This window comes from Pseudophryne corroboree, chromosome 3 (genome assembly GCF_028390025.1).
Source record: "Pseudophryne corroboree isolate aPseCor3 chromosome 3, aPseCor3.hap2, whole genome shotgun sequence".
NCBI classification, from domain to species: Eukaryota; Metazoa; Chordata; class Amphibia; order Anura; family Myobatrachidae; genus Pseudophryne; species Pseudophryne corroboree.
Genome location: NC_086446.1, coordinates 613,545,680 through 613,573,351, shown reverse-complemented (window position 1 = coordinate 613,573,351; position 27,672 = coordinate 613,545,680). Strand labels below are relative to the sequence as shown.

At 46.6% G+C, this 27,672-nt stretch overlaps 1 protein-coding gene across 5 annotated transcripts in view; it reads right to left on the bottom strand.

Annotated features, from left to right (window-relative positions):
- The window catches only part of LOC135056444 (ATP-dependent translocase ABCB1-like), a 194,363-nt gene extending 184,685 nt beyond the window's left edge, over positions 1-9,678 (bottom strand). The window contains exon 1 of one of the 5 annotated variants that reach the window (XM_063961626.1): positions 9,626-9,678. The gene's annotated coding sequence lies outside the window, so the exon portion shown is untranslated. Of the gene's footprint in view, positions 1-5,694; positions 5,799-9,625 lie in introns of those variants that run through there. The other 4 variants (XM_063961625.1, XM_063961621.1, XM_063961622.1 and 1 more) reach the window with 4 other exon arrangements.
- Positions 9,679-27,672: the final 17,994 nt, after the last annotated feature.

Genomic DNA, 27,672 nt, shown 5'->3' with positions numbered 1-27,672 from the left:
GGCGTCCAAAGGAAGCATCCTGGGAAGCGGCAGTATCGAAGCATAGAACCTTATGAACGTGTTCACTGAGGACCACGTAGCCGCCTTGCACAATTGTTCAAGGGTCGCACCACGGCGGGCCGCCCAAGAAGGTCCAACAGACCAAGTAGAATGGGCCATAATGTGAGCAGGAGCCAACAGACCAGCCCTCACATAAGCATGTGCAATCACCATTCTAATCCATCTGGCCAAAGTCTGCTTGTGAGCAGGCCAGCCCCGTTTGTGAAATCCAAACAGTACAAAGAGAGAATCAGATTTCCTAATGGAAGCAGTTCTCTTCACATAGATACAGAGAGCCCGTACCACATCCAAAGACTTCTCTTTGGGAAACAGATCAGGAGAAACAAGTGCCGGAACCACAATCTCCTGGTTAAGGTGGAACGAGGAAACCACCTTAGGTAAATATCCGGGACGAGCCCTAAGAACCGCCTGGTCACGGTAACATATCAGATATGGGGAACTACAGGACAAGGCACCCAAATCCGACACTCTTCTAGCTGAAGCAATAGCCAGCAGAAACACCACCTTGAGGGAAAGCCACTTAAGATCAGCTGAACCAAGAGGTTCAAACGGAGACTCTTGTAATGCCTCCAAAACCACCAAGTCCCAAGGAGCCACAGGTGGGACATAGGGAGGTTGGATACGCAACACACCCTGAGTAAAGGTATGCACATCAGGTAAGGTCGCAATTTTTCTCTGAACCCACACCGACAAGGCAGAAATATGAACCTTGAGGGAGGCCAGACGTAGGCCTAAGTCCAGGCCCTGCTGAAGAAAAGCCAACAACTTGGCTATACTAAACTTGGAAGCGTCATAACCGTTAGATGCGCATCAAACAAAGTAAGAATGCCAGACCCTATAGTAAATCCGAGCCGAAGCCGGTTTCCGGGCCCGCAACATAGTTTGAATGACCGCCTCAGAAAACCATTTAGCCCTTAAGACGGAAGCTAGAATTGGACGCTCTGACGATAGGCCTTGCAGGTCTGAGAACCAGTGCCGTCTGGGCCACGCTGGAGCTATGAGAAGCAGAATTCCTTTTTCTTGCTTGAACTTCCGAATTACCCTGGGCAGGAGTGACACCGGAGGGAACACGTACGGCAGCAGAAACCTCCACGGCACCGCCAGCGCATCCACGAATGCTGCTTGAGGATCCCTTGTCCTTGCTCCGAAGACCGGAACCTTGTGATTGTGTCGAGACGCCATCAGATCTACGTCTGGAAGACCCCACTTTTCCACTAGGAGTTGAAACACTTCTGGATGGCGGCCCCACTCACCAGCATGTACGTCCTGACGACTGAGAAAGTCCACTTCCCAATTCAGGACTCCCGGAATGAAGATTGCCGATATGGCCGGTAGATGGCGTTCCGCCCAATGTAGAATCCGTGTGACTTCCTTCATTGCCAGACGGCTTCGAGTGCCGCCTTGATGATTTATGTAAGCCACTGTGGTGGCGTTGTCCGACTGCACTTGAACAGGACGGTTCTGAATTAAATGCTGGGCTAGGTTCAATGCATTGAAGTCCGCCCGCAATTCCTGAATGTTGATTGAGAGGAGGGACTCCTCCTTGGTCCACCGACCCTGAAGGGAGTGTTGCTCCAGCACCGCGCCCCAACCTCTTAGACTGGCATCTGTCATCAACAGGACCCAGTTGGATATCCAGAAGGGACGGCGCCTGCACAATTGTTGGTCCTGGAGCCACCAGAGCAGCAACAGACGGACCTCCGGAGTCAATGAGATCATTTGAGACCTGATCCGGTGAGGCAGGCCGTCCCACTTGGCTAGAATGGAATTGAGCATACTCCACCATGTCGAATGCTGAAACCATGAGGCCCAGCACCTGCATCGCCAAATGTATCGACACCTGCGGACGAGAAAGGAAGCAACGAATACTGTCCTGAAGCTTCAGGACTTTCTCCTGACACAAGAACAACCGCTGGTTGTGAGTGTCCAATAGCGCTCCCAGATGCACCATGCTCTGAGCAGGGATCAGGGAGGATTTGTTCCAGTTGATGATCCACCCGTGGGCTTGTAGAAACTGGACCGTCATATCTAGATGACGTAGGAGAAGTTCTGGGGAATTTGCCAGGATTAACATGTCGACCAGATACGGCAGTATCCTGACGCCTTGACGGCGGAGTACCACCGTCATCACCGCCATAACTTTGGTGAAGACTCGCCGAGCCGTTAAATCAAAAGGTAACGCCCGAAACTGGTAATGGAGGTTACCAATAGCAAACCTCAGGTATTGCTGATGTGACGCTGCTATAGGAATATGCAGGTAAGCATCCTGTATGTCCAGGGAGACCATGTAGTCCCCAGGTTCCAAGGCCAGAACTATAGAGCGAAGGGTTTCCATACGGAACTTGGAAACCTTCACAAACCTTTTCAATGCCTTGAGGTTGAGAATGGGCCGGGAGGACCCATTCGGTTTCGGGACTAGAAACAGAGGAGAATAGTACCTCCGGACCCTCTGCACAAGAGGCACCTGTACTACGACTCCTGTATCCAGGAGGGTCTGTACCACCGAATGCAGAGTGTTTGCCTTTGTCTGGTCCGACGGGACGTCTGTCTGGCAAAATCGATGAGGGGGTCGGTTTTTGAAGGCTATGGCGTAACCTCGAGTGACGACTTCCCATACCCAGGCATCTGAAGTGGTCTTCAACCATTCCTGGGTATACCCTAGAAGCCGGCGCCCCACCTTGGGATCCCCCAGGGGGAGGCCCACCCCGTCATGCGGCAGGCTTATCGGCCTTGGAAGCTGGCTGATGGGCCGCCCAGGCTCTTTTTGGCTTTGGCTTACCAGGTTTGGAAGTGCGGGCCTGCTTGTTGTACGCCTGACCTTTTGTTTTACCTGAAGGACGAAAGGGGCGAAAGGAAGTACCTTTAGCCTTCGACACAGAAGGAGCGGTACTTGGCAGACAGGCAGTTTTGGCAGTAGCCAAGTCAGCCACTATCTTTTTTAAGTCCTCCCCAAACAGAATATCTCCCTTGAAAGGGAGTACCTCCAGGGTTTTTCTAGAGTCCAGATCCACAGACCAGGATCTCAGCCACAATATCTGGTGAGCCAGGACTGATGTAGTAGAGGCCTTGGCTGCTTAGATACCGGCACCAGAAGCCACCTCTTTAATATAGTGAGAAGCTGTGACAATATATGACAAGCATTGTCTATCATGGTCAGAAGAGATTTCAGCTTCTAACTCCAAGGCCCATGCTTCAATAGCCTCTGCAGCTCATGTTGCTGCAATAGTGGGCCTTTGTGCAGCACCCGTGAGGGTGTAAATCGCTTTAAGACAACCCTCCACACGTTTATCTGTAGGCTCTTTTAGAGCCGTGACGGTAGTGACAGGTAGAGCTGAGGAAACCACCATCCTAGCCACATGTGAGTCTACTGGAGGAGGCGTTTCCCAATTCTTAGACAGCTCTGGTGCGAGGGGATAGCGAGTCAGCATCTTCTTTTGAGGCACAAACTTCGTACCCGGGTTTTCCCAGGGTTCCTGCCGTATATCCACTAGGTGATCAGAGTGAGGTAAAACTTGTTTAACCACCTTCTGACGCTTGAACCTATCTGGTTTCTTAGGAGGGACGGATGGCTCGGGATCATCCGTAATCTGTACAATTAACTTAATAGTCTCCAAAAGATCAGGAACATCCACACGTGAATTACCCTCCCCATCAGCAGAATCTGAGTCAGAACCTGTGGGGTCAGTGTAAGTGCCGTCTTCATCAGACGAGGTGTCAGTGACAGCAGGGGATTGTAAGGAGACAAGCGCTCGCTTAGAGGACCCCTGGGGCTTAGGCGAGCAATGGTCAGACTTTTTAGTAGTCAGGGACTGGTTCAACTTCTTCCATTGAGCAGATAAATCATCCGCCCACAGCGGGTTAGCTGCAGGGACCACATACGGTTGTACCGGCATTGGGTGTCCCATAGGGGGTGTTAGTTTATTAACAAGCGTATGTAGAAGCGTGGAAAAAGCGGCCCACGGTGGGTCATTATGTACCTCCATGGCCACAGTCCCACTGGGGGGCAAGGAGCCCCCAGAACCAAAGCCCACAACTGCTATATTCTCCTCATAGGGATCTGTGGCTTCAGCAACACCGGCAGTGTGTTCAGCCCCAGAACCGTTACCCTCAGAAGCAGACATGATATAACTTGCAGTATCAGGTAACACAGTACAATTGGCAGCAGCACAATACCTCTTACCCAAACCCCTGCGCAGTGTAGTCAGCACTAGCAGAGATAAAGGAGAAAAATACGTATTAAAGTATATCTTTGTGAAAATCATATATCAATATAAAACCTGACGCACCAAGCCCCCTCAGGTTATAGAATATAGGGATAGCAAGTTGAGTGAAAGACACGAAATGGACACCACTCAGCTATCTAATGCACACACAGATAGTCACAGTTTGTACAATGCAGAAGTTATTACTAACAATAATACTGCACTGGACTAGCTTATATATATAGCTATATAGTCAATAGATATAACACTGCACAGTAAGAACTGGATGTATATCACAGGGTAATTGTACTAGAAAACCCTGACTAAATGCACTCTTTCTTAACTAGCACTCTCTAAAAAGGCAGGTAGAATACTTAAGTGTCATGTAAAGTCACAGCACTGACAACCAGGCGGCTTTACACAGGAGGATTTGCCCAAGCAGTCCCAGGAACAGTGAAGCTGAGAGATAATGGCGCCCAGACACTGACAGGGAGTGAGGGAGAGACAGATATGCAGCTCCAGGGTGGGAACATTTGCGGGAAATGGCGCCCTGGGGCTGGGGGAGGGGCTTCAGGTCTAAGCCTTATCCTCCTGCTGGCAAAACCACCGGGTACTGTGGGCTACTGAAAATGGTTTAGAGAGAAAACCTGACCTGCACCTATGCCCTGGTGATCTAGTGGGATCGCCTGTACTGCCACAGTGTCCACCGCCAGCGCGCGCGGCCCGCCTCCCACTGACCGTGCCGGATCGCGATAAAGACCGGGTCCCGCAAGCGGGACCCACTCACCACCTCCCGAAGCGCGGCCACGCGATCCCGGAGAGCCCCCGTCGTGTGTGCCTGACGTGAAGAAAACCGGAGCTTCCTGCAGTAGTTACCTGGCAACCAGGGCTCGGGAGTGTACAGCGACGCTGGGGAGTGCTGGAGCTGCAGCAGTGAATGTCTTCTGACATTTACCACCGCTGCTGCCCTTGAAGTCTTCACTTTTTTCTTTAAAAAAAAGCTCTTCTTAGGGCTGCCTGGAGCAGCCCCTCTGTTATGTGCCTGCTTACTGCAGCACCAACTACAAAACTGAGCTCCTGTGCAGGGAGGCGGGGTTATAGAGGAGGCAGCGCTGTGCATTCTGGGAACAGTCAAAGCTTTGAGCCTGTTGGTGCCTCGGATCAAGATCCTACTCTACACCCCAATGTCTATCCTTGTGGAGCCCAGTGTACCCCGCAGCAGAAAAATATATACTGGTAGGTCAATTGGATCCCAACACAAATTAACCCTAGCATGAATGTGTGCTCATGTACATGTGGTAGGGAATATAGAGTGTAAGCTCCACTGGGGCAGGGACCGATTTGAATGGCCAAATATTCTCTGTAAAGTACTGCGGAATATGTGTGCGCTATATAAATAACTGGTAATAAATAATAAATAAATAATACTTACAACTGGGCTGTCTTTGCACTGTGGCTGTCCTCTCATAGCGCTGCTCTCGCCCCCTGCTCATCCCGGTTCCTCTGACTTCCCCAACTCCCAACTGTCACAGTCTCACACGGCTCCAGAGGCTTCGGTGACATGCACCTGCCCTCAGCTCCACATGCTCCTCCATGCAATCGACGGTCTGAATGAGGCCGTCGAACTTAATGTGATAATATAATGAACAATTATCTTAGATTAAATATTCCCCTTTTGAACCATCGTTTCTTAGATAATTAGATTCACTTACTTTAGGTTATATTATCTCCTGTTTCTGGCGAAAGCTAATTCTATTCTATTTTGCTTGTTATATGTATCCCTTAATTTTTTAAATTTTTATTATTATTATTATTATTATTATTTTTTATTATTATTATTTTTTATATCTTAGCAATACAATATTGTCATTTTCAGAGGGTTACCACCTGCGCACTGAGGCAATGCTACCTATTGAATTTGGCGAGCTGCTAATGTTTGTAGGTGATCTATCCTACTAGGTAAATTGCAGAGTATGTATAACACAGCGCTCAGCCCCTGATATCTGACCGTAAAGGGTGTCAGTGTTAACCTTGTATATGCAGTCTTGATTTTAATATGTCACAGGTGTGAATCATAAATTTCATTGATTTGTGTCAAACATATAAGTCACAAATTGAGGTATTAATTGAATTTTTAATTAGGAGTCACAGTGCTCCTCCCAGACAATTTGTTATTACTTTAAGTTATCCTTAAACTACTAAGAGTTAATTCTGACCATCCAAATTGCGTGAATTTTTCTCCTGTAAAATGACTTTAATAGTCTCTGATCACTATCATAGTCCCGAAAAGTTAGTGCACCCAAATGATCCAATTTAACGAAGTATAGGTTAAAATGCTGATCGCAAAATGTACTTATTAAAGGTGGTGTTTCGCCCTATACAGAGCCGTCCTTAGTACTGCTAACCGCAGCAGAAACTTAAATATAAATAGAAAATGCAGGTATGCGGTGGGGGATATATGTTCTGGGGGTGCGGCGTCCCGTAACCCTCAGGTGCATATACTTACCCTTCTTCTTCTGATCGTCCTTGTCTTTCGTCCCCCGCTGTGCTTGCTTCTCCCTCCGTCTCGGTCCCCGGTCGGTGTAAACCTTCTGTGTGCAAGCCTGCTCACCGATGTATGGACCTCCGGGACGACGAGACCACCGGCGGCTACGGCACTTCTGGGTACTGTTAGCCTGTTGTAGGCATTCAGTACCCGGCGCGCTGCAGCACTGACAGCGGCTCCACTTCACTAGCCAGTGAAGGAGACTGTAGGAGCAGAAAGCGGTCGATGCTGTCAGCGGTTCTTTGAAGATAATATATGTTAGATCGTGTCTTGTTCCTCCAACGCGTTTCAGCCTTAATTGGCCTTCCTCAATTTGTGACTTATATGTTTGACACAAATCAATGAAATTTATGATTCACACCTGTGACATATTAAAATCAAGACTGCATATACAAGGTTAACACTGACACCCTTTACGGTCAGATATCAGGGGCTGAGCGCTGTGTTATACATACTATACAATATTGTCATGTTAATTAATCCATTTAGGATCGTTCAATAGGGTTGCAGTCATGTGACCCCGTTTTCCATGCAGAATATACAACCGGTATCATGATAATGGAGCTCATTCATTCGGAATTTTATCTCTGTCCTTCTATTGCTGGTTACATCTTAATCATTATGTGGGCTTTTTACATATTATCTTAGTAAGATGCCCGATATAGTGTAGCTATATTATGACTAATTTAAATAAGTCTTCTAAGTTATTATTTCTAGTTACGGTCACATGATTCTGATTCCTATACAGATTAAGTCCATTATACTTTGGATCCGATCATGTGACCGGGGTCTCACCAATGAGGGCAGAAGTATAGTAATACCAGTGAGGGCGGAAGTGCTTAGCGCCGCCCGTAGATGATTCCTTACACATAACTGTTTGCCGTCGGAGGGCGGAAATAACTCCCGCGGTGACCGCCTTGAGATCACTTCCTCTACACAAGTGGGCGCCGCCGGGGCTCCGGTCATGTGACGCAATAATGGTCACGTGATCGGGACTCCGATGACGTGCTATTGGGAGTACAAATACTGTGCCACTCGCAACTCTGTCCCTAGCCAATAATACTGCAGAAAACTGTGATACTATAGTGACACTAGCTCCAACAAAGTTAATGATTGGTTACCAATACAGTTATGCTTCCTGTTCATCTTAGCTGCTAAAGTTATGTAAATTATCATATCACAATAAAAACTGTATTTTGTCTACATTTATTCCATCTTATGAGAGGTAGGTCTGTCTTCTATGTAATTTTGTTATATTTATATGCATATTGCTCAGTAATTATGCAACAATGTTACCAGGTGATAATTAGCCACCATATTGAAAGGGATATATAAACCCCACACTTTCAAACCAGTGATACCTTTGAAAAAGCTGCTAGCTGATTGCAGCGAAACGCGTCAGATGCACAGGGACCCCCGCCAGGATCCCATTATTGGAGGACTGGACCATCCCCTATATAATCCAGATCATCTATTTGCACATGGAGGACTTTCAATAGCAAACTGAACCGATGAACTGTACCTACCGCATTGCATGAGGAGCCCACCATCCACTATTTCGGAGCATACCATCCTCTAGAGAGGTAAATTGCCATCACATTGGACACTGCTTACCTCCCATTAATCTGCTTATGCTGGACTTTACAATTATTGGGGAACAATTGTGGAACGGACCTCCTATTTCTAAATCCTCTTCAAATTCCTGGCTGCTTGGGTAACCCAAAAATTACTTACTGTACCATTTGTGTTTTTTTTTTTTTCATCATAAGATTTTTATTTTATGTTAGAAACATACAAATCAACCGTCGATATGCAAACGGTGAACAAGGGATTGCAACAACAGAGTGATCATTATAAAAACAAAACGTGTATATAACCTTCTGTAAGAGAACGGTAGAAAAGTGTGGTATGGTTGATAGAGAGAAGAACTGGAAGCCGAAGATTCCAGAGCTATGAGGGGAGGGAGAAGGCGAGGGAATAGAACAGCGTCTTTAATGGGGCGTGAGTTCAGAGGATAGGAGGGAGAAGAGAAAAAAAAAAGAAAAAAGGAAAAAAAAATGGGGAAGAGAGAGGAGAGGGAAGAGAAAGAAGCAAAGTAAAATAAAAAAAAACAAAAAAAAAAAAAAACATTTATAGCGGGGGAGAGGATATAGGAGGAGGGGTTGTGGTTACTAGGCGGGGTCTTTCATTAGTTAAGTCCTGGGAGGGGGCGGTCGTGAAGCCTGTACCATGGGAGCCAGGTGGAGTGGAACTTTTTAACTGTGTTATGTCGAAGGCTAGTAATGTATTCCATGTTTGCCACAAACCAGATTCTGTTCGTGAGAGCTTGGTAGCTGGGGGTTTCGGGATTCTTCCAATTACTTGCAATTTGGTATTTTGCTGCGCAAGATATGAAGAGAACTAGGTTTTTAGATTCTTTGGAGATGTGATCGGGCGGAGAGCAGAGGAGAAGGTTCGCAGGCGATAAGGGACCATTTGTGTTTTTTAACTTTTTATTATTGATGCATGCATTCTTATGATGTATTTATTTTTAAAATCTAAGTATATTAATTCCATTTAAATAAACAGTGTAATTATTAGATACATCATTACTGTTGTTACAACTGATTAATTTTAGCGCAGCCTCCATTCTGCTTTTTGTTTACAAATTAACCCTAGCATGAATGTGTGCTCATGTACATGTGGTAGGGAATATAGAGTGTAAGCTCCACTGGGGCAGGGACCGATTTGAATGGCCAAATATTCTCTGTAAAGCGCTGCGGAATATGTGTGCGCTATATATATAACTGGTAATAAATAATAAATAAATAATACTTACAACTGGGCTGTCTTTACACTGTGGCTGTCCTCTCATAGCGCTGCTCTCGCCCCCTGCTCATCCCGGTTCCTCTGACTTCCCCAACTCCCAACTGTCACAGTCTCACACGGCTCCAGAGGCGTCGGTGACATGCACCTGCCCTCAGCTCCACATGCTCCTCCATGCAATCGACGTAACTGAAGCAGGGTACAAACAACCTGGCAGCACGACAGACAGAACTAGACATTTTGGTGCCCTGTGCATCAGTGCCCCGTGCATCAGTGCCCCAAAGTGAATCTAATCATGCTCTGGTCAGAAATCCCCCAGTGGCACCCACGACTAATTGAAAAAAAGTTTATTCTTTTTTGGATATGCAGATTCCCTGGCTGCATATTCCGGCCAAGGACAGTGCTGGAGTGGGGCAACGACAGCTGGAGATGTCAAAATCAACATATATATCTAGTTGCACATCACCGCACAATGGAGCACCGATAATGAAAGGTGCCATCGTCGTGCACACTTCACAATAATACAATGGGGAGGAGCGGTATCTGCAACACATAAAATGCGCAGATTAGAGATGTGTGGCGGGCACTTTTCGGGTTTTGGTTTTGGATCTGGATGATTTTTGAAAAAAACACAAAAACTGCTAAAATCACAGAATTTGGGGGTAATTTTGATCCTACGGTATTATTAACCTCAATAACATTAATTTCCACTAATTTCCAGTCTATTCTGAACACCTCACAATATTGTTTTTAAGCCAAAAGCTTGCACTGAGGTCGCTGGATGACAAACAGCACATGATGCAAAGAAGAAAAAGAGGTGCAATGAGGTAGCTGGATGGCTAAGCTAAGCGACACAAGTGTGTGGCACAAACACCTGGCCCATCTAGGGGTGGCACTGCATTGGCAGACAGGATAACAGATTTAAAAAAACTAGTCCCCAAACAGCACATGATGCAAAGAAGAAAAAGAGGTGCAATGAGGTAGCTGGATGGCTAAGCTAAGCAACACAAGTGTGAGGCACAGGGCCCTCTTAACAGCAGTGTGGGCCCCTGGGCACAGCAATGCACTGGGCCCCCTACCCATCCTCCAGTGAGAGGGTTGGGGGGTGCTATCAGCGGCAGCTCTGATGTTCTGTGGGCAGTAGGGGGTGTTCTATCTTCTGTTCAGCATGTAGGACCTGGAGCAGTAATTTCTGCTAATTATTACTCCTTTACTGCACAGATGGGGAAAACTATAGAAGGGGGCATTGGGCTGAATGAAGGGGCCCCAGTACATGACTTCCAAGGTGGTAGGGGGTGTTTAATACGCAGGGGAGGGGTGGATAGTGGAGTGGGCTTAATATTAATCATTTTCCAGTGGGAGGGCAGCTTCTCTAACTGCACATATCTCCAGTTCCTGAAAATATATTTCTTAGCTTTGAATGGAATAATAAACTAGAGTGTCCCACCTTTCATAAGGTACTGAGGACTTGGGGATCAGAGTTCAGGAGCCAGAGCAATTCACCAACGAAAATCTAAAACTGCATACCAGGCGTGTGGAGCTGGAGCAGGGACCAGCTGCTTGAAGGCTGATATCTTTGGTTCTGTGCACAGTAGAGAGAAGCTGCCAGTGTCCAGTGAGAGGGGAGAGTCACAGCTTTTGGAGGATACCCTCAGTAAAACTCTACATCAGACAGAACTGGAGATATCTGGCTGGGAAGAGCAATTAACAGGCTCAAATGTGGACCATTGCTTTCAAGTCGGATATCTCTGGTTCCCCAGGGCCGATTTTCAAAAATCTGGTACCCCTGGAAAGAGGGGACCCTCAGCTATCAGCCTAGGGCCCTTATACTCCTGGGGCCCTTGGGCAAGAGCCCATTGAGCCCATACGAAAAGACGGCCCTGGTGAGGCACAAACACCTAGCCCATCATCTAGGAGTTGCACTGCAGTGTCAGACAGGATGGCACTTAAAAAAACTAGTCTCCAAACAGCACATGATGCAAAGAAGAAAAGAGGTGCACCGAGGTTGCTGTATGACTAAGCTAAGTGACACAAATGTGAGGCACAAAAACCTGGCCCATCTAGGAGTGGCACTGCATTGTCAGACAGGATGGCATTTGAAAAACTAGTCTCCAAACAGCACATGATGCAAAGAAGAAAAAGAGGTGCACCGAGGTTGCTCTATGACTAAGCTAAGCGACACAAGTGTGAGGCACAAACACCTGCCCATATAGGAGTGGCACTGCAGTGTCAGACAGGATGGCATTTAAAAAAACTAGTCCTCAAGCAGCACATGATGCATAGAAGAAAAAGAGGTGCACCGAGGTTGCTGTATGACTAAGCTAAGTGACACAAATGTGAGGCACAAAAACCTGGCCCATCTAGGAGTGGCACTGCATTGTCAGACAGGATGGCATTTGAAAAACTAGTCTCCAAACAGCACATGATGCAAAGAAGAAAAAGAGGTGCACCGAGGTTGCTCTATGACTAAGCTAAGCGACACAAGTGTGAGGCACAAACACCTGCCCATATAGGAGTGGCACTGCAGTGTCAGACAGGATGGCATTTAAAAAAACTAGTCCTCAAGCAGCACATGATGCATAGAAGAAAAAGAGGTGCACCGAGGTTGCTGTATGACTAAGCTAAGCGACACATGTGCGGCACAAACACCTGGCCCATGTAGGAGTGGCACTGTAGTGTCAGACAGGATGGCACTTAAAAAAACTAGTCCCTAAACAGCACATGATGCAAAGAAGAAAAAGAGGTGCACCGAGGTTGCTGTATGACTAAGCTCAGCGACACAAGTGTGCGGCACAAACACCTGGCCCATATAGGAGTGGCACTGCAGTGGCTGAATGTCAAAGGTGGCCCACAATTTTTTTGGCCACCGACAGCATTTCCTGCACGTCAAGGTCATGTCTCAAAAAATTCTGCACACCAAATTAATAGTATGTGCAAAACATGGGACGTGCTGTAATTTGCCCAGATGTAATACACGCACAATATTGGTGGCATAGGAGAGTGTACCCCTAAACCACAAACACACAGCAAAGCCTGAAAAAATAATTTGGATAATAATAACCCGTTTATTTGGACGGAGTTATATAACAATGGCCCTCATTCCGAGTTGTTCGCTCGTTGCTGATTTTCGCTATGCTGCGATTTGTTGCTAAATGCGCATGTGCAAGACACGCAGGGCGCATGCGCTTAGTTATTTAACTAAAAACTTAGTAGATTCGCTGTGAATTCTGCGGCACTTTTCAGTCGCTCTGCTGATCGGTGAGTGATTGACAGGAAAGGGGCGTTTCTGGGTGGTAACTGAGCGTTTTCCGGGAGTGTGCTAAAAAACGCAGGCATGTCAGGGAAAAACGTGGGAGTGTCTGGAGAAACGGGGGAGTGGCTGGCCGAACGCAGGGCGTGTTTGTGACATCAAACCAGGACCTAAACGGACTGAGGTGATCGGAATCTAGGAGTAGGTCTGGAGCTACTCAGAAACTGCAAAGAATTATTTAGTAGCAATTCTGCTAATCTTTCGTTCGCTATTCTGCTAAGCTAAGATACACTCCCAGAGGGCGGCGGCCTAGCGTGTGCAATGCTGCTAAAAGCAGCTTGCGAGCGAACAACTCGGAATGAGGGCCAATATGCGGCACAGAAGGGCGTACCCCTAAACAACACAGGGCAAACCCTGTAAAAATGATTTGGATTAAATATTAATAACCTCTTCATTTGGAGTAAATAATATACAGCACAGAACAGCACCACTGGACTTATACGGCAGTACCCCTGAACCTTTACAGCTGCACCACTGGACTGGACTTATACGGCAGTACCACTGGACTTATACAGCATTACCACTGGACTTATACGGCAGTACCACTGGACTTATATGGCAGTACCACTGGACTTATACGGCTGCACCACTGTACTAGACTTATACGGCAGTACCACTGAACTATATGGCAGTAGCCCCTAAACTTATATGGCAGTACCACTGGACTTATATGGCAGTACCACAGGACTTATACGGCTGCACCACTGTACTAGACTTATACAGCAGTACCACTGAACTATACGGCAGTAGCCCTGAACTTACATGGCAGCACCACTGGACTGGACTCATACGGCAGTACCCCTGAACTTATATGGCAGCACCACTGAACTTAAACAGAAGTGCCACTGAACTTATACGGCAGTACCCCTGAACTTATATGGCAGCACCACTGGACTTATACAGAAGTACCAATGGACTTATACGGAAGTACCCCTGAACTTATACGGCTGCACCACTGGACTGGACTTAGACGGCAGTACCAATGGAATTATACGGCAGTACCACTGGACTTATTCGGCAGTACCCCTGAATTTATATGTCTGCACCACTGGACTGGACTTATACACCAGTACCCCTGAACTTATACGGCAGTACCACTGGACTTATACGGAAGTACCCCATAACTGATATGGCAGTTTCACCGGACATATACGGCAGTACCACTAGACTTATACGGCAGTACCCCTGAACTTATACGGCAGTACCCCTGAACTTATACGGCGTACCACTGGACTTATACGGCAGTACCAATGGACTTATATGGCTGCTCCACTTGACTAGACTTATACGGCAGTACCCCTGAACTTATACGGCTGCACCACTGGACTGGACTTATACGGCAGTATCCCTGAACTTATACAGCAGTACCAGTGGACTTATACGGCAGTACCCCTGTACTTATACGGCTGCACCACTGGACTGGACTTATACGGCAGTACCACTGGACTGGACTTATACGGAAGTACCACTGGACTTATACGGCAGTACCCCTGGACTTATACGGCTGCACCACTGGACTGGACTTATACGGCAGTACCCCTGAACTATTACGACAGTACCACTGGATTTATACAACAGTATCCCTGAATTTATACGGCAGTACCACTGGACTTATACGGCAGTACACCTGAACTTATATGGCTGCACCACAGGACTGGACTAATATCAGTACCCCTGAACTTATACGGCAGTATCACTGGACTTATACGGCAGTACCCCTGGACTTATACGGCAGTACCACTGGACTTATATGGCTGCACCACTGGACTGGACTTATACGGCAGTACCCCTGAACTTATACAGCTGCACCGCTGGACTGGACTTATACGGCAGTATCCCTGAATTTATACTGCAGTACCACTGGACTTATACGGCAGTACCCCTGTACTTATATGGCTGCACCACTGGACAGGACTTATACGGCAGTACCACTGGACTGGACTTGTATGGAAGTACCACTGGACTTATATGGCAGTACCCCTGAACTTATATGGCAGTACCCCTGGACTTATGGCAGCACAGGACACCACCACTGTGACTGGACTGATGCAGCACAAGACACCACCACTGGACTGATGCAGCACAAGACAGCACCACTGGAGTGGACTTATACAGCAGCAGCACTGGAATTATGGCAGCACAGGACACCACCACTGTACTTATGGCAGCACAGAACATCACCACTGCACTGATGCAGTGCAAGACAGCACCACTGGACTGGACTTATACAGCAGCACTGACTTATGGCAGCACAGGACACCACCACTGTGACTGGACTGATGCAGCACTAGATTCCACCACTGGACTGATGTAGCACAAGACAACAGTGGAATGACACATAACAACAGGTTGCAACCTCACGCACCACACCACTTTCCCGCACAGACACTGAGGAGACACGTCCTCTCGCTACACTCTCCGGGACTGGAGTGAAAATGTCAGCGACGCACGGCTCCCTATATGGAATCCAACACTTGAGAGAATCCAACAGCGGGATGATGACGTTTTACCTCGTTCTGGTTTCCAAGTCTGGCAGGAAGTCCGGAGCCGGGCTTGGATCCAGGCTTGGATCCGGGCTCGGAACGTGGTGTTCGGTAAGGTTTGGTTCTCAGGGAACCGAAACCGCTCATCCGTAGCGCAGATACCACTAAACCCCATAGTGCAGCACAGGGGCTGGCTGGCAACTTTCAGCCTGGGGGGCAGACTCAAGCAAACAGCCCAGCTTTTCAAAGGGAATCTGCAGTCAGGTGGCCCTGGAACACCTAACTTGCACTGGCCCGGGGGGCAGATGGTACCCTGCCCTGCCAGCCCCTGGTGCAGCATAGTACATCTAGTCATCTACCCCAATGTATTATATTTAGAGATGAGTGGGTTCGGTTCCCTGAGAACCGAACAGTCTCGAACGCCACTACCTGAGCCCGGCTCGGGTTTTCCCGCCTGACTCAGAAACCAGAATGAGGCAAAACGTCATCATCCCGGTGTCGGATTTTTGCGGGCTTTGGATTCCATATAAGGAGTTGCGCATCGCCGCCATTTTCACTCCAGTCCCATAGAGTGTAACGAGAGGACGTGTCTCCATCCTCAGTGTCTATGCGGGAGAGAAATTGGAATGGCTAATCCAGTGCTGTCTTGTGCTGCTCAGTCCAGTGTAGTGTCTTACACTGCATCAGTCCAGTCACAGTGGGGGTGTCCTCTGCTGCCATATGTCCAGTGTAGGTGTATAAGTCCAGTGCAGTGGTGCTTTGTTGTCCTGCATCAGTACAGTGGTAGTGTCTTGTGCTGCATCAGTCCAGTCACAGTGGTGGTGTCCTCTGCTGCCATATATGTCCAGTGCTGCTGTATAAGTCCAGTCCAGTGGTGTTGTGTTGTGCTGCATCAGTCCAGTGGTGGTGTCCCTGTGCTGCTGTATAAGTCCAGTGGTACTGCCGTATAAGTCCAGTGGTACTACCGTATATGTCCAGCCGTACTGCCATATAATTCCAGTGATACTGCCGTATATGTCCAGTGGTACTGCCGTATAAATCCAGTGGTACTGGGGTATAAATCCAGTCCAGTGGTACTGCCGTATAAATCCAGTGGTACTGCCGTATATGTCCAGTGATACTGCCGTATATGTCCAGTGATACTGCAGTATAAATCCAGTCCAGTGATACTGCCATATATGTCCATTGGTACTGCCTTATAATTCCAGTGATACTGCTGTACATGTCCAGTGGTACTGGCGTATAAATCCAGTTCAGTGATACTGCCGTATAAGTCCAGTGGTACTGCCGTATAATTCCAGTGATACTGCCGTATATGTCCAGTGGTACAGCCATATAATTCCATTGATACTGCCGTATATGTCCAGTGGTACTGCTGTATAAATCCAGTGATACTGCCATAAAAATCCAGTCCAGTGGTACTGCCATATAATTCCAGTGATACTGCCGTATAAGTCCAGTGATACTGCCGTATAATTCCAGTGATACTGCAATATATAAAAAAGTCCAATGGTACTGCCGTATAAGTCCAGTGGTAAACCTGTATAATTCCAGTGATACTGCCGTATAATTCCAGTGGTTCTGCCATATAAATCCAGTCCATTGGTACTGCCGTATAAGTCCAGTGGTACTGCCGTATAATTCCACTGATACTGCTGTATAATTACAGTGGCACTGGCGTATAAGTTCAATGATACTGCCATATAAATCCAGTCCAGTGGTGCGGTCTTGTGCTGCATAAGTCCAGTGGTGGTGTCCTGTGCTGTATATTATTTATTCCAAATAAAAGGGTTATATACATTACTTATCCAAATTAATTTTACCGGTGTGTGCGGTTTAGTGGTATGCTCTCCTGTGCCACCAATATTGTGCATGTATTACATCTGAGCAAATTCCAGTATGTCCCATGTTGTTTGTGCCGCACACTTGTGTCGCTTAGCTTAGTCATACAGCTACCTCATTGCACCTCTTTTTCTTCTTTGCATGATGTGCTGTTTGGGGCCTAGTTTTTTTAAGTGCCATCCTGTCTGCCATTGCAGTGCCACTCCTAGATGGGCCAGGTGTTTGTGCCGCACACTTGTGTCGCTTAACTTAGTCATACAGCTACCTCATTGCACCTCTTTTTCTTCTTTGCATGATGTTCTGTTTGGGGCCTAGTTTTTTAAAGTGCCATCTTGTCTGCCGCTGCAGTGCCACTCCTAGATGGGCCAGGTGTTTGTGCCGCACACCTGTGTCGCTTAGCTTAGCCATCCAGCTACCTCATTGCACCTCTTTTTCTGCTTTGCATCATGTGCTGTTTGGGGCCTATTTTTTTGATCTGCCCTCCTGCTTGACACTGCAGTGCCACTCCTACATGGGCAAGGTGTTTTTGCCGCTCACTTAGTGATACAGCCACCTTGGTGAAACCTTTTGGCCTAAAAACAATATTGTGAGGTGTGAGCTGTTCTGAATTGTCAGGTCCGGGTGTTTTTGTGAATCCGTTAACCCGGGACCAACCACAGGTGTAGGTGCTGGGGTATGAAGAAAGCAGGGAGGACGAAGAAAGTTCCATTCCATATATTTATTGAAATTAACAATTCCAGTAAAGAGTTAAATGACAAGTTGTTAATCATCATATCATACTGAAGTATTGCAGGAATGGCAGAAATAATATGCAGGATAAATCTCAAAGACAAATAAAAGAAATGTTCATGGTACTGTATATAAAACAAGCTGATGAATAAATGTTGAATTGTCCAAATATAAACAAGCTTTGATGCTGAACTGCAGAATGTGATTAACTGGATAATGCAGACATGAAGAAATAACTAAGGATTTGCAATGGAGTTTTGAGAGTTAACTGAGAGACTGTGAAGAATTATCCTTGTTATGACAACATAGCAAATATAAAGTACTGAATAGGGTTACTTGCGGGTTCCGGAGATCACTGTGAAACTGTAGTAGATGACAAGGTGAAGAATGGGTTAAATGCAGAGTTGAACAAACGAACAGCTGAGGGAAATGGAATCCTCCAAACTTTGAATGGTAGGCCGACAAGGTAACCTCATGCAAGACTCTGGGAATTCAACTGTTTCCAGTAGGTGAGCAATTAACTGACAGCACAGCGGAGAGCCGGTGGATCTTTCAGCAGTGAAGGCTGCAGACGGACCTCTGGGAACGGAGGCGATATCTGGACCACGGGAATCACACAGGAATGCACGGAGAGAGCTCAGAGCTAGAGCACAGCGTTGATACAACAAAGCACTGGCCCAGAGTAACATAATCCCAGCCTACTTAAAGGCAGCACAAGCACGGGATTGGCTTACACCTGCCCACAGGTGTTTTCACAAGTGCTCTGTATTACCTATTTGGTCTCCAACATGGCCACCTCCTATACAGCAGACACACCGCAGTGCCTTAGGCCATTTGGTCCCCGCACTCACAGTTCCCAGATTCTGCATTACCTGTGCCACCGATCACGCCGCGTCCCCACACGGGCGCACAGCACCGCGAGCAACCGCACTGGCAACGGATGAACCCCAGAACCCGCAAAGGTAAGAGACCGGTTCGTGACAGTACCCCCTCTTCTACGGGTGGTCTCCGAACACCTTTGAACCTTATCAGGATTTTTGGAGAAGTATTTCTGTACCAGTCTTGGAGCATGAACATCTTCAGAGAAAACCCAGGATCTCTCCTCCGGACCGTAACCCTTCCAGTCGACCAGAAACTGTAAACGTCCATATCGGGAACGTGAGTCCACAATCTCTTTAACTTCAAATTCCTCATTCTGCAAAGAGTGAACTTTAGGAGATTTGGACTGGGTAGTACGGAACTTATTGAGAATCAAAGGCTTCAGTAAAGATGTATGAAAGGCGTTAGGAATTCTCAAAGACGGTGGCAACTTGACTTTGTATGACACAGGGTTGAGTACTTTTACAATGGGAAATGGACCAATAAACTTGGGAGCAAATTTCTTAGAAGGAACTTTGAACCTGAGATTGCGCGTAGAAATCCAAACTTGGTCTCCCACCTTGTAATTCGGTACAGCTTTACGTTTTCTATCTGCAAAAGATTTATAACGAGCGGAAGTTTTGACCAACGACTTACGCACACAACTCCAGATTCTGGATAGACGTTGAAGCTCTTGATCTGCTGCTGGAACCTCTAGGGCTGGCAATGGATGGAACTCTGGCACACGAGGATGAAAGCCGAAGTTAATATAAAAGGGCGTAGATTCTGAAGACGAATGGAAGAGATTATTATGAGCAAATTCTGCCAATGGAAGGTAGTCAACCCAGTCATCCTGTGAGGACGATATATATAGCCGGAGAAATGTTTCAAGGTCTTGGTTTACTCTCTCAGTTTGTCCATCTGTCTGAGGATGATATGCAGAAGAAAAGTTCAACTTGACATTTAAAGATGAACAAAGCGACCTCCAAAACATGGCCACAAACTGTGTTCCCCGATCAGAGATGATCTCTCGAGGAAGGCCATGTAACTTGAAGATTTCAGAGATGAACAATCTGGCTAATAAAGGGGCTGATGGTAACCCAGTTAATGGAATGAAATGTGCCATTTTCGAAAATCGATCCACTATCACCCAAATGGTATTTCGCCCTTTTGATGGAGGTAGATCGGTCACAAAATCCATTGAGATATGAGTCCATGGTTGTTTGGGTATGGATAATGGATGTAATAAACCTGGTGGAGAACTTCTTGGTCTCTTATGTTGGGCACATTTAGGACATGCTGCTATAAACTCTTGGACATCGGCTTTGAGACGTGGCCACCAATAAGACTGTTGAATAAACTTGAGAGTCTTTAGAACCCCAGGATGACCCATGAAGGCAGAGAAGTGAGCCCAGGTAAGCAGCCGTTTTCGAAAACTTGTGGCGACAAAGGTCTTGCCAGGCGGAGGAACTGGAGAGGTTCGAGTCATTAAAAAGGACGTAGGATTCACAATGGCTTGATTCGTGGTAGCATCATTTAATTCAGAAGAAGCAAAGGACCGGGAAAGGGCATCTGCCTTTTTGTTCTGAGACCCTGGACGATAGGTGAGCTAGAAATCAAATCGTGTGAAGAAAAGCGCCCATCGAGCTTGTCGTGGATTCAAACACTGAGCTGACTGCAGATACAGAAGATTCTTATGATCAGTATAAACTGTAATGCGATGTTGTGCTCCTTCTAGAAGGTATCTCCACTCCTCAAATGCCAACTTGATGGCAAGTAATTCTTGCTCACCGATTGCATAATTACGTTCTGCCGGGAGGAACTTACGGGAGAAATATCCGCAGGGATGGACCTTTTTATCTTCAAAGACTTGTGACAACACAGCTCCTACTGCTTCTGTAGATGCATCCACCTCTAGTAGAAAGGGACGATTCAAATCAGGCTGTCGAAGAATGGGGGCTGACACAAAGGCTTGCTTTAAATCAGAGAAGGCTTTGATTGCTTCTGAAGACCAGTTCGTAGGATTTGCTCCCTTGCGAGTTAGGGCTGTGATGGGAGCAGCTAGCGTAGAATAATTCTTAATGAATCTCCTATAGAAATTAGCAAAGCCGAGAAATCGCTGAATCCCCTTGAGAGTTGTAGGAGTGGACCAATCTCGGATAGCTTGTACCTTACCGGGATCCATACATAGCTCTGATCCAGAAATGATGTAACCAAGGAACGGTATGGAAGATACTTCAAAAGTGCACTTCTCTAACTTACAATAAAGTTGATTTTTCCTCAGACGTGTCAGTACCTCTTTAACTTGGTGACGGTGAGACTTTATATCCCTAGAGAATATTAGGATATCATCCAGGTACACTACTAGACACTTGTAGAGAAGATCACGAAAAAGTTCATTCACATAGCTTTGAAAAACTGCAGGTGCATTACAAAGACCAAAAGGCATTACAAGGTATTCGTAATGCCCATCCTGGGTATTAAAAGCAGTCTTCCACTCGTCCCCTGCCCGGATGCGGATTAAATTGTAGGCCCCTCGGAGATCCAGTTTTGTAAACACAGTAGCTCCTTTTACCCGGTCAAATAATTCTGGAATTAAGGGTAATGGATACTTGTTTTTCACAGTGATCTCATTGAGTCCACGGTAATCTATGCATGGTCGTAACCCACCGTCCTTCTTCTTAACGAAAAAGAATCCGGCTCCTGCAGGTGAAGAAGATGGTCTGATAAATCCTTTGGTTAGATTTTCCTGTATATAATCAGACATAGCTTGCGTCTCTGGGATGGATAGCGGATAAATTCGTCCCCTAGGAGGTGTTTTACCCGGAACCAGGACAATTGGGCAGTCCCATTCGCGATGAGGAGGTAGAGAGTCTGCTGCTTGTTTACTAAAAACATCCGCAAAGGATTGATAAACCGGAGGTAGGTCGGGAAGGCTAATTGACCGGAGAGGTACAATTGAGGCTAAACAGTCCTTGGTACAAGATTTACCCCATGAAAGGACTTCCATGGTTTGCCAATTAAGTTGAGGATTATGTTTCTGCAGCCAAGGTAAACCAAGTATCACATCTTGAGAGGCTTTGGGAATCACGTAGAAGGAGAGGTATTCGGAATGGAGCACACCAACTTTCATCTTGAGACATACGGTTCGATGAGTAATTATACCATCTGGAATTCGACTTCCATCCACTGCTGTAACGGCAACTGCTGCTTCCAGAGGCATGGTTTGAACTTTAGACCGTATGACAAAGGCTGAGGAGATGAAGTTCTCGGCTGCCCCGGAATCTAGGAGAGCTGAAACTTTCACTGTAGAACTTGGAACTTCTAATTGAATAGACAAGGTCGGCTCTTTCCCAGAACGTGATTCTAAAGTAACTCCTAGCTTAACCTCCCTTGAATAAGCTAGGAGCGAGAGTTTTCCAGGCCGGAGTTTGCAGGATTTAACCAAATGTTCGGAGGACCCACAGTACATGCAGAGGTTACCCTGTCGACGACGAAGTCGTTCTTCCTCTGTGGGGCGAGAGCGCCCAATCTGCATAGGTTCTTCTGTTGTTACCGGCGACTGTGATGAAGAATCTTGTCGAGGCCTAGGATGATAACGTGGACTGGATCGCTCTGTCCTGGATTTCTCTAAACATCGCTCTCTGTAGCGTAGATCAAGTTTGTTACAGAGAGAAATCAATTCATCCAGTTTAGTAGGCACATCCCGGATGGTTAAATCATCCTTGATTTTCTCTGAAAGTCCATTCCAAAACGCGGCGATCAGGGCCTCCTCATTCCAATTTAACTCTGAAGACAACGTGCGAAACTGAATAATATATTGACTGACAGGACGTAAACCTTGACGTAGACGGAGAATCTCCAAAGATGCTGAGGTGGTTCTGCCTGGTTCGTCAAAGATTCTCCGGAAGGATGATACGAACTCCTTGTAATTAGAGAGAATAGGATCACCTCTTTCCCATAATGGTGATGCCCACTCCAGAGCCTGACCGGAGAGGAGGGCAATAATATATGCAACCTTAGCACGAGCTGATGGGAAACTGGCGGACAACAGTTCGAACTGGATCTCGCATTGATTCAGGAATCCTCTGCAAAGTTTTGGAGTTCCGTCAAACTTACTCGGAGAGGGTAACTGCAAGCGGGACGTAGGCAACGTCACAGGAGAAACTGTAGTGGTAACTGGGACAACCGGAGTTGGAATCTGGACTTGAGACATTTTAATAGCCGTATGAAGAGTCTCTAAACGGTCTGCCATAGTTTGCATAAACTGCACTATTTGTGTCTGTATAGACTCCTGGTTTTCCAGACGGGAAAGGATATCTGACGTAGCACCGCCTCCTGCGAATTGGTCACTTGACGGATCCATGTGGCCAGTGCTTACTGTCAGGTCCGGGTGTTTTTGTGAATCCGTTAACCCGGGACCAACCACAGGTGTAGGTGCTGGGGTATGAAGAAAGCAGGGAGGACGAAGAAAGTTCCATTCCATATATTTATTGAAATTAACAATTCCAGTAAAGAGTTAAATGACAAGTTGTTAATCATCATATCATACTGAAGTATTGCAGGAATGGCAGAAATAATATGCAGGATAAATCTCAAAGACAAATAAAAGAAATGTTCATGGTACTGTATATAAAACAAGCTGATGAATAAATGTTGAATTGTCCAAATATAAACAAGCTTTGATGCTGAACTGCAGAATGTGATTAACTGGATAATGCAGACATGAAGAAATAACTGTAAGGATTTGCAATGGAGTTTTGAGAGTTAACTGAGAGACTGTGAAGAATTATCCTTGTTATGACAACATAGCAAATATAAAGTACTGAATAGGGTTACTTGCGGGTTCCGGAGATCACTGTGAAACTGTAGTAGATGACAAGGTGAAGAATGGGTTAAATGCAGAGTTGAACAAACGAACAGCTGAGGGAAATGGAATCCTCCAAACTTTGAATGGTAGGCCGACAAGGTAACCTCATGCAAGACTCTGGGAATTCAACTGTTTCCAGTAGGTGAGCAATTAACTGACAGCACAGCGGAGAGCCGGTGGATCTTTCAGCAGTGAAGGCTGCAGACGGACCTCTGGGAACGGAGGCGATATCTGGACCACGGGAATCACACAGGAATGCACGGAGAGAGCTCAGAGCTAGAGCACAGCGTTGATACAACAAAGCACTGGCCCAGAGTAACATAATCCCAGCCTACTTAAAGGCAGCACAAGCACGGGATTGGCTTACACCTGCCCACAGGTGTTTTCACAAGTGCTCTGTATTACCTATTTGGTCTCCAACATGGCCACCTCCTATACAGCAGACACACCGCAGTGCCTTAGGCCATTTGGTCCCCGCACTCACAGTTCCCAGATTCTGCATTACCTGTGCCACCGATCATGCCGCGTCCCCACACGGGCGCACAGCACCGCGAGCAACCGCACTGGCAACGGATGAACCCCAGAACCCGCAAATGTAAGAGACCGGTTCGTGACAAGAATAGACTGGAAATGAGTGGAAATGAATGTTATTTAGGTTAATAATACCGTAGGATCCAAATTACCCCCAAACTCTGTGATTTTAGCTGTTTTTGTGGGTTTAAAAAAAAAAAATCATCCAGATCTAAAAGCGAAACCAAAACACGAAAGGGTGGTTTTGCCGAAACCAATCCAGATCCAAAACACGAGCATGGAACCAAAACACGAAAAGTGCCCGCCGCACATCTCTAATTATATTGTCATTTGAAAAAAGATTTTTCAGCAGTTTAGTATTAGTTCACGCTTTCATACTTCAGTAGGTGTGCAGAACACTAGCAATTTGACTAATCTGTCGTTTGATATATTTTGTCCCTAATTTCCTGATGAAAGAATTTACACAGAACTGCCCCCAAACTGACCTCTGTGGCATTGGTTGGAGAACAACTTGATGATGGCTGAAGTATGGGGCCATAAGGAGGGGACCCTCATAAAGCCCCTGTTTCATCCTCTCCTATCAAAATACTGTATGATAAAAATGATCTTTCACCTCAACAATTTCAGATAATTATTATGTATTATTACCAGTTACTTATATAGCGCACACATAATCCACAGCGCTTTACAGAGAATATTTGCCCATTCACACCTGTCCCCAGTGGAGCTAACAATCTATATTCCCTACCACATGTACACACAGACACATTCCCACTAGGGTTAATTTTATTGGGAGGATATAAAATGATATAGTACATTTTTGGATTGTGGGAGAAAACCGGAGTACCCGGAGGAAACCCACGCAAGTACGGGGAGAATATACAAACTCCGCAGAGTTAGGGCCATGGTGGGAATCGAACTCATGACCTCAGTGCTGTGAGGCAGTAATGCTAACCATTACATCATCCGTACTGCCAATGATAAAGGAAGAATACTGTAAGTAATACTCTTAGAGGTATATTTACTAAAGTGCGGGTTTGAGAAGTGGAAATGTTGCCCATAGCAACCAATCAGATTCTACTTATCATTCATCTAGCACCTTAGAAGATAATAGCTAGAATCTGATTGGTTGCTATGGGCAACATCTTCACGTTTCAAAACCCACACTCTAGTAAATATACTTCTTAGTATCAGGGCCATCTGGCACTTCTGGCAAGTGCACACATCCCAGCTCCATGCAATCTACGTACTGTGGTAAGAACTCATGCCTAACTTGCATGGTGTTAAGATCTTTCACCAGTTATGCTGAGGGGAGCTCTAGGCCGCTGAGGGGAGCTCTAGGCCTGTCTCAGTTACTGAGGTATTCCATACCTCCCAAATTTCTATAGTTGGGAGGAGGGACACAGATGCGTGCCGTAGACGTGAGGCCACGTCTTAAGTAAGTAGGCGTGGTCTTGTGGGAAGTGCCGCAATTGCTGGTCAAGCTCAGTTTTAGCGGATATGTGGGCATGACCAGCGCTCTGTGAGCTGCTGGCTATGCACTCAGACCCTCTCTCATGGTGAATAGATACTGTGTGCACTCTGAGTCAAAAGAATAATGTTACCTGGTAGCCTCCATGGTGCAGTTTCTTATATAGAACAAATCATAGACGACAGTGGCACATAAAGGCAAAGCCGTAACTAGAAATTTTAAAGCCCTGCGTCAGAAAGAGCATTGGTGCCCCCTTCCCAATATTTTAAATAGAGACAGTGCATGCACGTGAAAAAACCGGGGTGGGGGGGGGGGAATGACCTTATGGGAAGGGGTGTGGCCACACAATAGTTCCCTCAATTCTTGTTACACCGCACAGTAGTAGTAGTAGTAGTGCACCTTACACATTATGCCACACAGTAGTAGTGCCCTCACACATTATGCCACACAGACGTAGTAGTGCTTCTTACACATTACGTCACACAGTAGTGGTAGTGACCCTTACACATAATGCCACACAGTAGTAGCAGTGCTTCTTACATGTTACATCACACAGTAGTAGTACTGCCCCTTACACTTTATGCCACACAGTAGTAATACTGCCCCTTACATGTTACATAGCACAGTAGTAATACTGCCCCATACACTTTATGCCACACAGTAGTAGTAATGCCCCTTACATGTTACACCAAACACAGTAGTAGTAGAGGTGCCCCTTACTGCTACCTAGTAGTAATGCCTCTCCCTTCCTATCTCTCTCCCTATATGCAGTACTCAACCGCTTAGTGTGTCTACAGATGGGAGCCCGAGGAGGGGGCTGCTGAGGCAGGTCTTCACTGCAAGAGATGGGGGAGGGGCAGAGCAACATGGGGCAGGCAACTAAAGCACTGCCAGCTGAAATGTTTATTAGTAGAGATGAACCAGGCAGAGGAGGAATATAGACAGTAGAGATGAGCGGGATCGGTTCTCAGAGAACCGAACCCTTCCGGACTTCACCATTCCAGCCCTGATCCGAGTCAGGCTTGGGTTTTCCCGCCTGACTCAGAAACCAGAACGAGGCAAAACGTCATCATCCCGCTGTCAGATTCTCGCGGGGTTTGGATTCCATATAAGGAGCCGCGCACCACCGCCATTTTCACTCCGGCATTGGAGAGTGTAGAGAGAGGACGTGTCTCCATTCTCTCAGTGTCCGTGTCTTGTGCTGTAATTGTCCAGTCACAGTGGTTGTGTCCTCTTGCTGCCATATGTCCAGTGCAGCTGTATAAGTCTGGTCCAGTGGTGCTGTGTTGTGCTGCATCAGTTCACTGGTGGTGTATTGTGCTGCATCAGTCCAGTGGTAGTGTCCTGTGCATCAGCCATCAGTCATTCCAGTGACCAGTCACAGTGGTATACTCTGCTGCTATATGTCCAGTGCTGCTGTATAATATAATTAATAACAAGTCCCTTACAGTGTTGCTGTGTTGTCCTGCATCAGACCAGTGGTAGTGTCCTGTGCATCAGCCATCAGTCATTCCAGTGACCAGGCAGTCACAGTGGTATACTGTAGTTTGCTGCCATATGTCCAGTGCTGCTGTATTATTAATAACAACAAGTCCCTTACAGTGTTGCTGTGTTGTCCTGCATCAGACCAGTGGCAGTGTCCTGTGCATCAGTCGGTCCAGTGACCAATCACAGTGGTGGTGTCCTCTGCTGCCATATGCCCAATGCTGCTGTATAATTAGCTGTGTTGTCTTGCATCAGACCAGTGGTAGTGTCCTGTGCATCAGTCAGTCCATTGACCATTCACAGTGGTGGTGTCCTCTGCTGCTGTATAAATCCAGTCCATTGCAGTGGTGCTGTGTTGTCCTGCATCAGTCCAGTGGTGCTGCCATATAAGTTCAGTGGTGCTGTCCTGTGCTGTATATTACTTACTCCAAATAAAGGGGTTATTAATATTTAATCCAAATAATTTTTACAGGGTTGGCCC